Below are 19427 nucleotides of genomic sequence, written 5' to 3'. Positions count from 1 at the left end.
CGCGTTCCGTCGATCCGGAATTCCGCTACCGGGTCATTCCGGCGGTATACGGAGCTGTTCCGCGGAATTCCGCGGAATTCCGACGGTATACGGACTTCAGAAATGTATATTATGCGGACTTCCGTAATTTACGTAAGCGTAACTCAATCCGTTTTTTTCAAATTTACTGATTGTTTTTGGTTTCTTCTGCCTTTTATGATGATATGGAGATTGTGTTTAAGAGTGTAAAGTCAATAAAATTGTTGTATATAGTCTCAAATGTGTTAACAGCGTACTTCCGTAAAAAAATTCCGGAATTCCGCCCACGTGCGCTGGGGGCGGAGGTACCGTTGCGGAAGTTCGTCATTCTTTACTTCCAGCCCATGCAGTGTTTGGAGTGGCCCAGTGAGAGTGACCTGAGAGACTGTCTGCACTGCAAACTGTTATTGTGGTAAGTGAGTAGTATACTTTTACATATATGTTTATGATGTGATGAATGCAATTAGTCCATTTTGTTTTAGTTAGAGAAATGTTACCATTTTTGTTTTTGACCCTCCCTGACCTTTACATCATTTGTATATGGCCCTGTTTCCACCATAGCGAATTCGCATGCGACGTCGACATGCAGATTTGCTTAGTGTATTGAAGTGGCTGGGGCTGTTTGCACACGTGCGTCGTGCGAGCGCGATTTGGCGGCGGGCCAAATCTGCACGACGGTATTGCAGATTTTGCGTGCGTCGGGAATCCGTGCGAATCGCCGCTAATGTATTTAATAGGAAAAACGCATGCGTTTTTTGCATTAGTTTTCCCCCGCGATTTTGCGTGCGATTTCGCACCTTTTCTAATCTTAAACTACCCTGGCAGTGTCATGGTTAATTTGGCAGTGTCATGGTTAAAATCGCACGCGAAATTGCGGTTAAAACGCATGCAAAATCGCATCCGCATGCGTTTTTATCTGCAGGGGAATGCCGGCAAAATTGTGACGCAACAGTGGAAACTTAGCCGATAGGATATTATCATGCTGCATTTGATGGCGATTTGTGGCATGCACTTTCACGGCATGAAGTTCCCTTCGCGGGCAAGCTGGGCATGTTGGGCCTTTTTTATTTTTCCAGAGCCCATGGTGGAGGAGGGCCGGCAGACCGACACAACAACCCCCACAGAGTACAACCAGATTGGCAGCAGATTTGCCCACAAGTGCACTCAGATTGTTTGCAGATGTGTCCAAAAAAATGCAGTCAGATTGATTGAAACCTGTGCCCACAAGTGCATTCAGATTGGTTGAAAAACATGTGCCCAAATAGCAGTAAGATTGATCCTTGATGTTCCCACAAAGTGCAGTCAGATTGGTCGTAACATGCGCACAAGTGCAGTCCGATTGGTTGAAACATGTGCCCACAAAATGCAGTAACATTGTTCGCTGATCTTACCACAAAGTGCAGTGCTATTTTTGTATGTGCAGATAGGCCGGTTTCCTCCCGGGTTCAGTGGTGCACTAGGATCTGAGTAGATCATAAAATAACAAACAATACTAGCTAAGCTATGTGCAGATAGGCCGTTTTTTCTCCCGTTTTTACTCCACTGCACTATGATCTGACTACTAGGTCTGAGTGCTATGTGTGCATTCGCAACAGTAGACAATTGGCAACTGTGAGCGGCGGCCTTATATGTCAGAGGATATTTACAATCCCCGACCATGATCTCCCAGCCAATCTCCGTTATCAGACAGGCATGTCCCGAAGTCAGCTGACCGTCTTGTCAGCTGATATTCCTTCTCAACGCATAAAGAAGACAGCTGCGTTGATCGCGCGCGTGTGCATGCCGAGTCCTCCTATGCAGTGTGGACAAGGCAGAACACCGCACGTCGCCAGCTCCAGATGACACCAACTCTCCCTCCGCGTTCCGCGTTAAAGCTGTCTGTAACAGCCAGAGCAGCTAGAAACAGCTACATAACTTGCCCACAGTAACAATGTCACCATGTAATACATGTTAGAATGTGAATCTGGGAGAGGAAAGATTTTACAATGAGCAAACACTGACTAAATCATTTATACATAATTATTGTAAAAATGAAGCACTTTTTTTTATTAAATTATTTTCACTGGAGTTCCTCTTTAACAAGCAAGGAGCATAACTAATCTTTTCCTATGAGAGACAGTCTGCAGCAGCTCGCCCTACACTCACTAAAGCAGGCACACGAGTCAGCGTAATGGCCGCCGCTGCCTGCTTTTTATTAGGGGGGCATTGTCTCCATTGGGCCTGCTGACTGTGATGTAGAGGGTCAAAGTTGACCGTAATGGAGCATTATGGGGTGAATCGAACTTCCTGGATAGTTTGCGGTTCACCGCAATGCCGAACACCCGGAAGTTCGGCTTGAACCGTTCGCCGGTGAACCGTTCGGGACATCTCTGTAGATAAGCATTTATACAATAGTCATTGTACAGACTATATTATATAATGCTATGTTGCTGTCTTTGTCATTAAACAGAAAACTCATAGCAATTAAACATGTTTTGATCAGAAAAATGTTTTCGTATGTGCAAAAACATATTATATTTTTCAATGTTATTTTTCATTGACTTCTAGATGGCTGCTGCTGCTGAAGCCGTTGATGGAGGGAGGAGCAGGGCGTCTGCTGCTGCTGCTGAAGACGCCGCTGATGATGGGAGGAGCAGGACGTCTGCAGCTGAAGCCGCTGACGGTGGGAGGAGCAGGGCGTCTGCAGCTGAAGCCGCTGATGGTGGGAGGAGCAGGTCGTCCAACAATTGGCGACTAAGAAAGAAGGAGAAAACCTTCATCATTAAAGTAATTTTTTTAATATTTTTTCTCACTGTATTAATCCATGAACCCAAAAACTCATTAATATCAAAGCTGAATATTTTTGGAAGTAGTTTTTATTTTGTTTTTAATTTTTTCGATTTTAGGGGGATATCTGTGTGTGCAGATGACTCTTACTGTGCACAATTATTAGGCAACTTAACAAAAACAAATATATACCCATTTCAATTATTTAATTTTACCTGTGAAACCAATATAACATCTCTCTCCAGTGATAAATACCAGCCCAAACCAGTACTCCACCTCCACTCTGCTGGCATCTGAGTCGGACTGGAGCTCTCTGGCCTTTACCAATCCAGCCACGGGCCCATCCATCTGTCCCTGTGGCCCATCAAGAAGACTCACTCTGATTTCATCAGTCTATAAAACCTTAGGACAATGAGTCTTGATATATTTCTTGGCCCAGCCTTGATTTTTCCAGGCGCTTCTTGCGACCCTGTTGACTATTTTGAATGAAACGCTTGATTGTTCGATGATCACGCTTCAGAAGCTTTGTAATTGTACGAGTGCTGCATCCCTCAGCAAAATATCTCATCGATTTTGGACATTTCTGAGCCTGTCAAGTACTTCTTTTGACCGATTTTGACAAAGGAAAGGCAGTTACCTAATAATTATGCACACCTGATACAGGGTTTTGATGTCATTACACCACACCCCTTCTAATTACAGACAGACAGAGATGCACATCACCTAATATGCTTAATTGGTAGTAAGCTTTTGAACCTATACAGCTTGGAGTAAGACAACATGCATGAGGCCTCTTTTCCACGAACTGTTGATAGGCAGTGAAATGCCTTTCAAACTCTCACAACCGCTCGCTGACGCTTGGTAAGTGCTCCCTGCTGGCTGCTGCCTGGCAACTGCTCACTGCTGCCTGGTAACTGCTTGCTGAGCACACAGCTCAACAGTTCGTGGAAAAGAGGTCTAAGGATGATGTGGTCAGAATACTCATTTGCCTAATAATTCTGCACTCACTGTAGTACACCGAAGATTTGCAATGGAAGGGCTTAATGTTCAGACTACACAACTACGCCCCACACACACTCAAGTCAACTCAACAGCGGTCTTTTAGGCTCTCATAACTTTGATTTAGAATTCACTTACAGATAATCTCCTTGTATTGTTCACACAGTTGATAATACTGATAATAAGTAAATTCAACATTTAATTTACTTTCAGCATTGTTAGTACCATAGCAAGAGATGTATGTATTGTAAAGGTTATTTTTGGCTGATCATTAATTTTTTATTTTTTTTTATGTTGCAGACTATGTTACGGGGGGGGGGGGGGGTATGACACTGCGAAGAGGGCGGCGAAGAGGGAGATGATGGACCGGCTGCTGCGGGTCCTTCAGACTACTTACCACCGCACGTGGTCGGTTAAGAAAATTCAGACAATGTGGTCTGACTTTAAGTCCAAGACCCCACGTGCGGTGGAGAAAATAGAGTTTGACCTTGAGTGTAAGTAATAAATGTTTTTTTCATATATGTAGCGGGATGTGTAATTTTTTTTCAACCTTGTTAATCCTCACGATTTTCCAATGTATCAGTGGCTTTATACTCTTATTGTTATGCAATGCACTGTTTAACCTTAGGTAATATCTTCTTCCATCTGTATTTTTAAAACAATCTCACATTTTTTTTTTTAGTGGATCGGTCTCAGCGACGCAGGCGGTCCCGTCGTGCCTCTGCTCCTCCCTCTTCCAGACAGGGATTGGATCCTGCTGCTGTCCCCTCCCCTGAAGATGATGATGAGGAGGCTGGACCCAGCACCAGCCACAGGTCCAGAAGCCGTCAGCGCCGTGGGCAAAGGCGTGCCCGTGGCCGGAGCCTGTCTGTGGCATGTAAGTATTTTATAACAAAGTTTTAACATGAATCAAATGAAAGTGGTACGTCTGTAAGGAAGGAGATTAGTACATAATTTAATTTTGCACAGAACTATTTTTTTTTTTTCTCTCCAAGAAAAAAAAAAAAAAGTTGCATGATACCATGTTTTCTTTTTATCGTAGCATCTATCTCTGCGCGACTTCGCAGCCGCAGGCGCGGAAGCCGACAGGAGTCTTCCGGCAGGCCAGAATCTGGTGAAAGTGGCACAACTGTGTGTAAGTTAAATGTACTGTTGTACAAAGAAGTACACACAAGACGGAATGTATCCACATATTTATAACAGTACTAACTTAACCCTTTTTTGTGTGTGCAGGGGGAATAAAAGTTGTTCCGAGTGTTTAATGTGAAAAAAATTCCACTTTCAAATCATCTGCTGGCCAGTGACCACTGACCAGTTTGTTTTCTGTACACGGTTTTTGTTAAAAGTCAATATTTATTACAAATATTGATTGCCACTACCAGGCCCAGGGAAGTAACATGCGATGTAGTAAATTTGATAGTTACAATGATATAGTAGAGGTTCTTTGAGAAGTGTTTTTATCGTTATTGCTAATTTTCATTATGTATATAGCGCCAACATCTTCCTCTGCGATGCACAGAGTATATTGTGTTGTCAGTTATCTGACAAAGACTGTACGTGCACACAATGTACATCATACAAAAGTCCTATGTCTGTATTGCCCTCTATTCAACTACCTTTATCAAACAGTGCACAAAGTTTCTCATAATTTACCACATCAAATTTTGCTTTTGAGAAAGTCTTATCGATGTGTATAACGTTGCATCTAGAAAACATTCAATAAATATGTAACACCTTACTTAATGCAAAATTAGATTTTGCTTGTGCGTTACATTATTAAACCTTTTACATGGTATTTGATGCAGTGTATTGATTTGCGGACGTTGTGTAGTGCATGTATCGTATGGTAGTCTAGAAGAATGAGTTATAGGAGGAAAACAATACAGACAGAAGGAAGAAATTAAAGGAACACTATCTAGAAAAAACTCGGCAGTTAACATGTTACAGATGACAGGTTTTGGGCCAGTCTACCTGTTTTTAGGGGTGATTCTCAAGGCTTTATTTGTTTTCAACAGCATTTACTGAACAACAGTTTACAAATCTAACTGACAACATAGTGTGCAAGTGAGTAGGGAAACCGGCTGGTATCTTGCCATTTTGGCAGTTTAGCTGCTGTTCATGAAATGCTTTTGAAAACAAAGAAATCCATGAGAATCGCCCCATGACGGTGATGGATTGTGCCAAAAGCCGTCGGTTCTGTCAGATGTTTACTGCCTACTTATTTCAAGATAGTTGTCCTTGAAGAACTCCAGCCCGATGTTGAATGGATTGGAATCGTAGCAAAGTAAGAGCACTAACCCACCACCACATCACCCTGCTTCCAGATTAGAATACCTCATCCAGCCAGTGATTATGTCCATCCATACTAGTGAAAGTAGTGTATCATCCCTAAATATTATGTAAGCAGGGAAGCCCATGGTTTAATTTCACAACTTGAAATGAAACTTTATTCCTAAGTGGCCATAAATAAATTGTACATACTGGGCCAACATATCAATTTAAGAAATGTTGACAAGCTTCAGTACTATGCACGTGTGTAATGGTAGTTTAAAGGTATTCCTCATCCACTAGCCACAACAATTTCTTCAACATTTATGTGTCTTTTTTGGATTGTGATTTTGCGATACACTAATTTGGCAGTCATATTTCATTAGTCATACTTTTTGAAAAACAATGAGTTTGTATTTTGATTCTGGATGAGATCATTCATTGGCAAACTTAGACATGAGTAAACAGTGACTTTTCGGCTTATAAAAAGCATTCATCGGAGTGGTTCCTGACTAAAAATGAAAAACACACTTTCTGTACACTGACATAAAGTTTAACAATTTTTCTGCAAACATAAATGTAATTATACATGACTTAAATGTTACTCAGTCAGAGAACACTTTTCCTGCTATCCAAGCTGAGTTGGTAAGATCAACATTGCCCTCAATGAAACGTAACGTACACTCTGGTGACTGGCTAGCCATTGTAAATTCCAAATTCAAATTGAAACTGGGCTAGTCACATCACATCACATGCACCATTAATTCTAAGCTAAAGAGAATTGTGGCATTTCAAACCAACCTATGCATGGGGAAAAAAAAGAATAGTGCCAGTAAACAGTAACACCATCTTACACAGCATATGACACAAACAATGAATTAAAAAATTTAAATAAATAAATCATTTTGGGCATTGATAAACCCATTGTACCAGCATGAGAGGTTCTTAACAAGAGTCCTAGTTTAAACCAGGTTGTACAGATTTCATGAAATGTGTACATTTTGAATCTTGTGTACATCTCATTTTTTCCTTTTGAAGCCACCCATGAATACAGTGAATGTCAATGTATAAGTTGTGTTTTCAATGTGTTTGTCAGGAAAAAGTACAACGAAAGTATTATAATCTGAAAAATCACTGTTTACTTTTCTCGAATCTAGCCTAACCAATCAATGCTATCACTGGGTTTCAAAATGCCTTGCTTTTACTGATGGCTGATACGGTACCACACTCTACTGTTTATTCTTTTATTATAAGTTTTTGTTCATGCGTAGTGTAATATTTTATTTTTCTCCATCTTTTTCTTTACAGCTTCTTCTCATTCCCAGATTCTGGCCGGCCAAGTCGCAACCCTGCAGCAGGAAGTGGTGGTTCTGACTTCCACTGTTCAACAATTAGAACAGTGGAAGTCAGAACTACAAACGACTCTTCAGCAGCAGCAGGCGGACTTTGAGGAGCGACTTCGGCAGCAAGAGGCAGCTTTCCGCCACCAACTGCTGCAACAAAGGCAGGAGATGGAGGGCCAAGTTGAGGAGCAAAGGCAACGCATCCTCGCTTTCCGGGAGGAGGCAGGACAGCTCCATGACTATTTTGGACAACTGGCGGGTACAAGGAGGATGTAATGTTGGTCCTGACTCCTCCTGGGTTCCGAATTATATCCAGTGGCTTGCAAAAGTATTCTGCCCCCTTGAAGTCTTCCACATTATATCATATTACTGCCACAAACATGAATCCATTTTATTAGAATTCCACGTGAAAGACCAATACAAAGTGGTAGACATAAATAGTATTTCTTGAAATATGGGCTACAAGGTGTAGAAAAGGCCGCCCGAGTTTTGATATAGCCTACAAGCGCTGGAAGCCGAAATATTTCATTCCCCACTATCCATGGCGGCCTGGAGGGGGAATAGTAATTAACACGGCCCTGGGCTTTTTTTGTAGCCAAAGTTTTTGTATGGGTACACGTGAGAACAAGTGGACTGAAAATCATACATGATTACAAACATTTTTTAAAAATAAATAACTAGGGGGGGTGTGCTTAATTATTCGGTCACCTGAGTCAATACTTTGTAGAACCACCGTTTTCTGCAATTACAGCTGCAAATCTTTTAGGGTATGTCTCTACCAGCTTTGCACATCTAGAGACTGAAATCCTTGCCCATTCTTCTTTGCAAAACAGCTCCAGCTCAGTCTGATTAAATGGACAGCGTTTGTGAACAGCAGTTTTCAGATCTTGCCACAGATTGTCGATTGGATTTAGATCTGGACTTTGACTGGCCCTTTCTAACACATAGATATGTTTTGTTTTAAACCATTCCATTGTTGCCCTGGCTTTATGTTTAGGGTCATTGTCCTGCTGGAAGGTGAACCTCCGCCCCAGTCTCAAGTCTTTTGCAGTCTCCAAGAGGTTTTCTTACAAATTTGCCCTGTATTTGGCTCCATACATCTTCCCATCAACTTTGACCAGATTCCCTGTCCCTGCTGAAGAGATGCACACCCCGAGCATGATGCTGCCACCACCATATTTGACAGCGGGGATGGTGTGTTCAGAGTGATGTGCAGTGTTAGTTTTCCGCCACACATAGCGTTTTTCATTTTGTCCAAAAATTTCCATTTTGGTCTCATCTGACCAGAGCAACTTCTTCCACATGGTTGCTGTGTCCCCCACATGGCTTGTGGCAAAATGCAAATGGGACTTCTTATGCTTTCTGTTAACAATGCCTTTCTTCTTGCCACTCTTCCATAAAGGCCAACGTTGTACAGTGCATGACTAATAGTTGTCCTATGGACAGATTCCCCCACCTGAGCTGTAGATCTCTGCAGCTCGTCCAGAGTCACCATGGGCCTCTTGACTGCATTTCTGATCAGCGCTCTCCTTGTTCGGCCTGTGAGTTTAGGTGGATGGCCTTGTCTTGGGAGGTTCACAGTTGTGCCATACTCCTTCCATTTCTGAATGATCGCTTGAACAGTGCTCTGTGGGATGTTCAAGGCATAGGAAATCTTTTTGTAGCCTAAGCCTGCTTTAAATTTGTCAATTACTTGATCCCTGACCAGTCTGGTGTGTTCTTTGGACTTTACGGTCTCGTTGCTCCTAATATTCTCTTAGACAACCTCTGAGGCCCTCACAGAGCAGCTGTATTTGTACTGACATTAAATTACACACAGGTGCACTCTATTTAGTCAATAGCACTCATCAGGCAATGTCTATAGGCAACTGAATGCACTCAGATCAAAGGGGGCCGAATAATTATGCACACACCACTTTGCAGTTATTTATTAGTAAAAAAAAATGTGGACTCATGTATGATTTTTGTTGCACTTCTCATGTGTACACCACTTTGTGTTGGTCTTTCATGTTGAATTCCAATAAAATTGATTCATGTTTGTGGCAGTAATATGACAAAATGTGGAAAACTTCAAGGGGGCCGAATACTTTTGCAAACCACTGTATATATGTTTTGTTTTAAACCATTCCATTGTTGCCCTGGCTTTATGTTTAGGGTCGTTGTCCTGCTGGAAGGTGAACCTCCACCCCAGTCTCAAGTCTTTTGCAGATTCCAAGAGGTTTTCTTCCAAGTTTGCCCTGTATTTGGCTCCATCCATCTTCCCATCAACTCTGACCAGCTTCCCTGTCCCTGCTGAAGAGAAGCACCACCAGAGCATGATGCTGCCACCACCATATATGACAGTGGGGGTGGTGTGTTCAGAGTGATGTGCAGTGTTCATTTTCCGCCACACATAGCGTAGAGTGTTGCATTTTGTCCAAAAAGTTCAATTTTGGTCTCATCTGACCAGAGCACCTTCTTCCACATAGTTGCTGTGTCCCCCACATGGCTTGTGGCAAACTGCAAATGGCACTTCTTATGCTTTCTGTTAAAGAGAGACACTGAAGCGAAAAAAATATATATGATATAATGAATTGGTTGTGTACTATGAATAATTACTAGAAGATTAGCAGCAAAGAAAATATTCTCATATTTTTATTTTTAGGTATATAGTGTTTTTTCGCAGATTGCATTATCCTATAATAATGTGCAGATTACACAACACTCAGCATTCAAAATGAGTCTTTCAGAGCAGTCTGTGAAGTAATGAACTCTCCTCTAGCAGAGGAAAAGTAAACAGTTCAATTACAGTTCAGATAATAAAAGTCAGATAACAGCCCTCTCCACAACTAATGCTGGGAATACACGGTTCGTTTTTGCCTTCGTTTAAACCTTCGTTTCGATTGTGCCTTTTGTCCTTTTCGATCCCGAAATAATCAGTCATACGGTTAATATCACCACCCACGGTTTCGTTTTTTTTTCCGATTCTGATGGTTTCGTTTTTCCAATGATCGAAGGCTGCAAAGAAACGAAGCGAAAATCCCTTTTTACAGGGACGGACTAGCATAAACGAATATATAATCGATCTGAACAGCCATCAAGCCTACCAATGGCTCGATTAGATGGATAAAGAGAGATAATATCAAACATGTTCGATCACTAGTCGTTCGTTTTTGGGGTCTATTAATCGAAACTATAATGAGATTATGACTATTTTCACATACGTTTTCAACACTCGATTCGTTTACCGAACGAATCGAAGGTTTAAACGAAGGCAAAAACGAACCGTGTATTCCCAGCATAAGTTAGTGGGAGAGCTTAATAGCTTTTTGGCATAGAGATAACAACTGGAGTTTCTCAACTCTTCCTGTACTGGAAACAATTAGACTGATGTATCTGATCTTAATGTTTTTTTTCTTAGCTGTACTACACATACAAATCATAATATCATCTTTTTTTTTTCGCTTCAGTGTCTCTTTAACAATGGCTTTCTTCTTGCCACTCTTCCATAAATGCAAACTTTGTACAGTGCATGACTAATAGCTGTCCTATGGACAGTCTCCCACCTGAGCTGTAGATCTCTGCAGCTCGTCCAGAGTCACCATGGGCCTGTTGACTGCATTTCTGATCAGCGCTCTCCTTGTTCGGCCTGTGAGTTTAGGTGGATGGCCTTGTCTTGGTAGGTTTACAGTTGTGCCATACTCCTTCCATTTCTGAATGATCGCTTGAACAGTGCTCCGTGGTATGTTCAAAGCATAGGAAATGTTTTTGTAGCCTAAGCCTGCTTTAAATTTCTCAATTACTTTATCCCTGAACTGTCTGGTGTGTTCTTTGGACTTCATGGTGTTGTTGCTCCCAATATTCTCTTAGACAATCTCTGAGGCCCTCACAGAGCAGCTGTATTTGTACTGACATTAGATTACACACAGGTGCACTCTATTTAGTCATTAGCACTCAGACATCAAGTAATGTCTATGGGCAAATAACTTCCCTCAGATTATTTTTTTTTCTGTTTTAAGAAACAAAAGTTTAAATTTTGTTTTATGTTTTTTATATTTGTTCACTTTTTAAAAAAAAGTTTAACAAAGTTGTTGCAAATTGCAATAAATTATTTATTATAACATGTTCCCTGTTGGATTCTATGTATTGAACAATCAGGGGCGTAACAATAGACCCTGCAAGGGATGCAGCCGCAGGGGGGCCCAGAAGTCACAGGGGGCCCCGTCCTGGGAGACTGACAACTAAGGGTTAGGAGTGAAAAAACTTTCTGCTCTGCACAATTGTTCTAATCACTGCATCTGCTCAGCCACTGATAAGGAATCATACAAAGTTTTGCAAAGATTTGTAGACAGTTCCTATTCAGTGTGCAGCAAGCTCTTCTGTATAACATCTAGCCCCCAACCTCTCTACCCCTCCCCGAGTGCTCTGTCCTGGTAGGAGGGGGCCCCATCCAAAGCTTCGCAGGGGGCAGTGGCGGCTCCAGGAAATTTTTTTAGGGGGTGCTATGCAGGTGCTGGACCAATTTCCGGGGGAGCTGACGCGCCGCGGCAAAAAATGGGTGTGGATACAACCTGCGGCGCGCGAAGCAATGGGCGTGGTCATGACCGGATGAGGGCGGGGCTAACTGTAATTTAAAGTGAACCCAGGGTGAGAGTGATATGGTGGCTGCCATATTTATTTCCTTTTAAACAATACTAGTTGCCTGGCAGCCCTGCTGATCTATTTGTCTGTAGTAGTGAACTGAATTACACCAGAAACAAGCCATGCAGCTAATCTTGTCAGTTCTGACAATATTGTCAGAAACCCCTGACCTGCTGCATGCTTGTTCAGGGTCTATGGTTGAAAGAATAAGAGGCAGAGGACCAGCACGGCAGCCAGGCAACTGGTATTGCTTAAAGGGAGATAAATATGGCAGCCTCAATATTATTCTCACCTCGGGTTCCCTTTAAAAGTGCAACGCAAAGACAGAGGGCCCAAGTTTTGGTGACCCTTTTCCCAGAAAATTCACATAATTGTGCAGGTTTTCTCAAGAAAATACACGTAATGTGAGCAGATTTTAACAAAAAACACGTCCAATGACCCCAATATGCACAATCGTTATCAGATATGGCTCCAATATGCACAATCGGTAGCAGATATGGCCCCAATATGCACAATCGGTAGCAGATATGACCCCAATATGCACAATCGGTAGCAGATATGACCCCAATATGCACAATCGGTAGCAGATATGACCCCAATATGCACAATCGGTAGCAGATATGGTCCCAATATGCACAATCGGTAGCAGATATGGTCCCAATATGCACAATCGGTAGCAGATATGGTCCCAATATGCACAATCGGTAGCAGATATGGTCCCAATATGCACAATCGGTGGCAGATATGGTCCCAATATGCACAATCGGTGGCAGATATGGTCCCAATATGCACAATCGGTGGCAGATATGGTCCCAATATGCACAATCGGTAGCAGATATGGTCCCAATATGCACAATCGGTAGCAGATATGGTCCCAATATGCACAATCGGTAGCAGATATGGTCCCAATATGCACAATCGGTAGCAGATATGGTCCCAATATGCACAATCGGTAGCAGATATGGTCCCAATATGCACAATCGGTGGCAGATATGGTCCCAATATGCACAATCGGTGGCAGATATGGTCCCAATATGCACAATCGGTGGCAGATATGGTCCCAATATGCACAATCGGTAGCAGATATGGTCCCAATATGCACAATCGGTGGCAGATATGGTCCCAATATGCACAATCGGTGGCAGATATGGTCCCAATATGCACAATCGGTGGCAGATATGGTCCCAATATGCACAATCGGTGGCAGATATGGTCCCAATATGCACAATCGGTGGCAGATATGGCCCCAATATGCACAATCGTTATCAGATATGGCCCCAATATGCACAATCGGTAGCAGATATGACCCCAATATGCACAATCGGTAGCAGATATGACCCCAATATGCACAATCGGTAGCAGATATGACTCCAATATGCACAATCCGTAGCAGATATGACCCCAATATGCACAATCGGTAGCAGAAATGACCCCAATATGCACAATCGGTAGCAGATATGACTCCAATATGCACAATCGGTAGCAGATATGACCCCAATATGCACAATCGGTAGCAGAAATGACCCCAATATGCACAATCGGTAGCAGAAATGACCCCAATATGCACAATCGGTAGCAGAAATGACCCCAATATGCACAATCGGTAGCAGAAATGACCCCAATATGCACAATCCGTAGCAGATATGACCCCAATATGCACAATCCGTAGCAGATATGACCCCAATATGCACAATCCGTAGCAGATATGACCCCAATATGCACAATCCGTAGCAGATATGACCCCAATATGCACAATCCGTAGCAGATATGACCCCAATATGCATAATCAGCATCACCTGAAAAAGAAAAGAAAAACCCATTTACTCACCTACAGCCAGAAGACCTTCTTTCCCGACCTCCTGTCCCGAGTCCCGACCTCATTGTGGCGCGCAGCACCCGCGCGCCCACGATCCTCTTCCTTCCCGACGTCACGACGAGACTTCCTGCCTGCATGCAGAGAGCAGGGCTACGGGAAAATGGCCGCCCGAAGCCATGCACTGCAGACTCGAAGTCTGCAGAACAGGGCTCCGGGCGGCCATCTTACCGTAGCCCTGCCTGCTGCTCCGTGCTGCCGCTGTGTGAACTGACTTGGCGTCTTTTAGACGCCTGAAGTCAGTTCACTCCAGGGGGTGCTTTGGGGGTGCTTGGACAATTCTAGGGGGTGCTCGAGCACCCCCTTGCACCCCCCTGGCGCCGCCCCTGGCAGGGGGGCCCAGTGATTTCTAGTTACGACCCTGTGAACAATGTATGTATAACTACTAGCTGGTGATGATTGATAATCATCAGGCTCTTGCTTGCCTGGCATATTTTTATGTCGGTTGTATGCACCACAAAATATATTTACTGTAACACACAAATGTTCATTTGTCAAGGTTTAGAGATTTGCAATATTTTTCAAGCATAATTTGTTTCTTGCCTTACATCAAATTTGATGATATGGGGGTCAAACACCTCTCCTAGTTATTAACAAAGAATTCACGGTATCGGTTGAAAAGGGCACCTGGCCTACATCTATGAAAAGGGCGCCGCCATAGAGATCAAAGTTATTTCTGGAAATATGGGCTACTACAAGGTGTATAAAAGGGCGCCTGAGTTTTGATATAGGCTACAAGCCCAAATTATTTCATTCCCCGCTATCCATGGCCAGACCCGAAGTGGTTATATGGGCTACACCTGGTGCATTATTTGTAGCCGAAGTTGGTATATATGTGCTCCACCAGGCGCCCTATCCTTTTTAAGTATATCCAAATTCACCCTTGGATACAATAATAAGTAGCCAAGATGTAAAGTCTTTGTTCAGATTTTTTAACAAAATCTTTCATGCCATATTATATGATTTTGTTTAAAGCGGATCCGATATGAAAAAGTAAATATAATAACAAGTCACTTGTCTATGTATCTTGTCTAAAGTTTAGATGGTTTACTCAGCAAATCTAGCTGCAAACACCTTCAACAGTGTATTTTTCAACAGTACTATTTTTTCCTGTGATACAATGGGATCAACCATGTATTCTGCTTGTCAGTCAATATTACACAATTACACTCAAGGCAAGCTTATCTGTATCTAGGCATGCTATTCTGCATATCTGCATATTCTTTGAAAAATCCACTCCTATCTCCTCTATTACACAGAACACTGATCTGTATTCTGTATCTGCACTGCAACTCTCAGATTGTGATTACTCTGCCCCTGAAATCTATAGCTAGCAACACCCTTTTTAAACAACCCAGACTGAAATCACACAATCCCTTGCAAACGCCAAGGCGTTCTCGAGAAGCTGTGGGCATGGCTTGCTTAGTTCATAGGAAATTAGGGTATTAAAAAACACAAGTATTTGCCTTAAGGAATGCCCTATAAACTATATGTAAGGAAAACAATTATGCAATGAGTAAAAGTTCATCTCGGATCCACTTTAATAAATCTCTGACATCACTCGTTGTTCGAAGCACAGGGTATAACGTCCAAAAGATGGCTTGGCAGTAGCGTAAGTAAATATTGGTTTTGAGGCAGCAGGTAACGGCTGCAGGGTAGACATGCCCTTGCCCCCTACAGACCTGGGTGAAAGCCCGGAAGGATATAAAGTCCAGAAGTTGAAGTTGTCAAAGCAGCAGAAGTAGGTATCATAAGGTTTGACGCAGCAGGTAATAATGGCAGCAGCGGTATAGGCCCTCGGCCCCTAGAGAGACCAGAATTGAAGGATATAATGTCCAGAAGTTGAAGTTGTCCCAGAAGCAGAAGTAGGTATCATAAGGTTTGACACAGCAGCAGGTAATAATGGCAGCAGCGGTACAGGCCCTCGGCCCCTAGAGAGACCAGGATTGAAGGATATAATGTCCAGAAGTTGAAGTTGTCCCAGAAGCAGAGGTAGGTATCATAAGGTTTGACACAGCAGCAGGTAATAATGGCAGCAGCGGTACAGGCCCTCGGCCCCTAGAGAGACCAGGATTGAAGGATATAATGTCCAGAAGTTGAAGTTGTCACATCAGCAGTGGTAGGTATCATGAGGTTTGACACAGCAGGTGGTAAGAGATAATGTCAGCAGCGGTACAGGCCCTCGGCCCCTAGAGAGACCTGGATTGAAGGTTATAAAGTCCAGCAGTTGAAGTTGTCACAGCAGCAGTGGTAGGTATCATGAGGTTTGACACAGCAGGTGGTAAGAGATAATGTCAGCAGCGGTACAGGCCCTCGGCCCCTAGAGAGACCTGGATTGAAGGTTATAAAGTCCAGAAGTTGAAGTTGTCACAGCAGCAGTGGTAGGTATCATGAGGTTTGACACAGCAGGTGGTAAGAGATAATGTCAGCAGCGGTACAGGCCCTCGGCCCCTAGAGAGACCTGGATTGAAGGTTATAAAGTCCAGAAGTTGAAGTTGTCACATCAGCAGTGGTAGGTATCATGAGGTTTGACACACCAGGTGGTAAGAGATAATGTCAGCAGCGGTACAGGCCCTCGGCCCCTAGAGAGACCTGGATTGAAGGATATAATGTCCAGAAGTTGAAGTTGTCACAGCAGCAGAGGTAGGTATCATGAGGTTTGACACAGCAGGTGGTAAGAGATAATGTCAGCAGCGGTACAGGCCCTCGGCCCCTAGAGAGACCTGGATTGAAGGTTATAAAGTCCAGAAGTTGAAGTTGTCACAGCAGCAGTGGTAGGTATCATGAGGTTTGACACAGCAGGTGGTAAGAGATAATGTCAGCAGCGGTACAGGCCCTCGGCCCCTAGAGAGACCTGGATTGAAGGTTATAAAGTCCAGAAGTTGAAGTTGTCACATCAGCAGTGGTAGGTATCATGAGGTTTGACACACCAGGTGGTAAGAGATAATGTCAGCAGCGGTACAGGCCCTCGGCCCCTAGAGAGACCTGGATTGAAGGATATAATGTCCAGAAGTTGAAGTTGTCACAGCAGCAGAGGTAGGTATCATGAGGTTTGACACAGCAGGTGGTAAAAGATAATGTCAGCAGCGGTACAGGCCTTCGGCCCATAGAGAGACCTGGATTGAAGGATATAATGTCCAGAAGTTGAAGTTGTCACAGCAGCAGAGGTAGGTATCATGAGGTTTGACACAGCAGGTGGTAAGAGATAATGTCAGCAGCGGTACAGGCCTTCGGCCCCTAGAGAGACCTGGATTGAAGGTTATAATTTCCAGAAGTTGAAGTTGTCACAGCAGCAGTGGTAGGTATCATGAGGTTTGACACAGCAGGTGGCAGAGGCGGGACAAGGTCCTCCAGCACCCAAGGCTGAGACAGCAAAGTGCGCCCCTCCATCCCTCCCACCCTAGCCTTCACACACTGATTGCTATTAGATTAATAGGTGCCCCAGGGCCCCCAACCTCCCCAACACCTTAATCTCTAGTTTTTTGGCTTGCAGTCACTGTCATGTATCCCCTTTTCTTATTTCTTTCTGCTTCAAACACAATTGGGAATGACAGCTGAATGAATTGTGCGCCCCCTCCTACACTGCGCCCTGAGGCTGGAGCCTCTCCAGCCTCTGCCTCGGCCCGGCCCTGGCAGGTGGTAAGAGATAATGTCAGCAGCGGTACAGGCCTTCGGCCCATAGAGAGACCTGGATTGAAGGATATAATGTCCAGAAGTTGAAGTTGTCACAGCAGCAGAGGTAGGTATCATGAGGTTTGACACAGCAGGTAATGGCAGCAGTACAGGCCCTCAAACACTAGAGACCTGGGCAGAAAAGTATAACGTCAGGTAGCTGAGTTGGCGCCGGCGGCCGCAGAAGTAAAAGGCAGCAGAAATTATTTTTAAATAAAATACATTAGTTCCAGCCAGGCAGCGGTTGCGAAGCCGCAGTTGGACCCTCGCCACAGCTCGGACATCACTATTTTTCAACCCGGACAACACACAGAGTTTTTTTTTTTAAAAATGCAGCAGCAGTCAGCAGACAGTGTTGGAGTAGTATCAGCAGGCCGTGAACCCTCACTGTGGTACCACGGCACTTATTTTTGTAACAAAATAATTGGGTTCAGCAGGAGTAATTTTTTTGGACAGCCGAGTATGTATTGTAGCACCCAAGCCTTTTTTTTTTTTTTTTTTTTACTTTTAATTTGTTACAACCAGTTGTGCCCTTGCCACAGGTGGGACATCACTATTTTTCTACCCGGACACCGCATAGAGTTATGAATTTTTTAAAAATAAATGCTGCAATAGATGTTTTTTGGATGAAAGTGGATCCGAGATGAACTTTTTCTCATTGCATAATTGTGTTTGTTACATATAGTTTAAAGGGCATTCCTTAAAGAGAACCAGAGATGAAGTACCCTCATGTATTTTACCTTATAAATCAGTGGGAACATGACAGTAAACACCTAATCTGCTCTTTGTTTCATTGTTCTCTGTTTAATCTGACTGTTATCACCTCTGATAAGAATCCCCGACTGAGCTCAGTCTAGCTTTGCTACGGAAAGATTATAGCCGAGTCTGTCTTCTCTGGTGTCTTTTCAAGCCCAAGCCTGCCCCCTTGTGGCTCTGCTATAATGACTCAGCTATAATTATTTCCTGCAAAGACAGAGTGAATGCTCAGTCCGGGATTCTTATCACAGCTGATAACAGACACTTTTAGCAGTGATGATGAAACAGCGAGCATGGTAAGTGTTTTCTCTCATGTTCTTACTGATATATATGGTAAAATACACAAGGGTGCTTCGTCTCTGGTTCCCTTTAAGGCAAATATACTTGTTTTGTTTAAATACCCTAATGTCCTATAAACTAAACAAGGCACACACACAACTTCTCAATAGAACCTTGGCGCTTGCAAGGGATTGTGGAATTTCAGTCTGGGCAGGTGAAAAAGGTGTTAATATCTATAGCTTTCAGAGGCATAGTTTCACAATCTGAGAGATGAAGTGCAGATACAGATCAGTTGCCTTTGTAATGGAGGAGATAGGAGTGCAGTTTTCTCACAATATGCAGATATGCAGATTTGCATGCCTAGACACAGATAAGCGTGCCTGCCTGTGTGTGTAATTGTGTAATAGTGACAAGCAGAAAACATTTCTGCTCACATTGTATCACAGGAAAAAATAATATTGTTGAAAAATATACCGTTGAAGCTATTTACAGCTAGATTTGCTGTGTAAACCATCTAAACTTTAGACAAGATAGAGTATATAGACAAGTGACTTGTTATATTTAGTTTTTCATCTCGGATCCGCTTTACATTAAAAAAATTTTGGGAGATTGTATCCAATTAATATATAATTTTGCGGGAGAGCGTGCGAGGGATTATGACCAGACCCTTTTACTCACTCTCTGGAATCAGTGACAGGGCCTTTGAACTGGTCATTGATCCAGGACTCATTCATTTTAATAAATGTGAGTCTGTCCACATTTTCTGCGGACAGACGGGTCCGGTAGTCGGTGACCACCCCACCTGCGGCACTGAATACCCGCTCAGAAAGCAC

At 43.2% G+C, this 19427-nt stretch overlaps 1 protein-coding gene across 2 annotated transcripts in view; it reads right to left on the bottom strand.

The window, feature by feature from the left end:
- The window catches only part of LOC137518158 (macrophage mannose receptor 1-like), a 493922-nt gene that overhangs the window by 77313 nt on the left and 397182 nt on the right, over positions 1 to 19427 (bottom strand). The gene's annotated exons all lie outside the window — the stretch shown is intronic.

Source organism: Hyperolius riggenbachi, chromosome 5 (assembly GCF_040937935.1).
Source record: "Hyperolius riggenbachi isolate aHypRig1 chromosome 5, aHypRig1.pri, whole genome shotgun sequence".
In the NCBI taxonomy this organism is placed as follows: domain Eukaryota; kingdom Metazoa; phylum Chordata; class Amphibia; order Anura; family Hyperoliidae; genus Hyperolius; species Hyperolius riggenbachi.
Note: the sequence above shows the minus strand (reverse complement) of the source record. Positions and strands in the feature narration are given on the sequence as shown.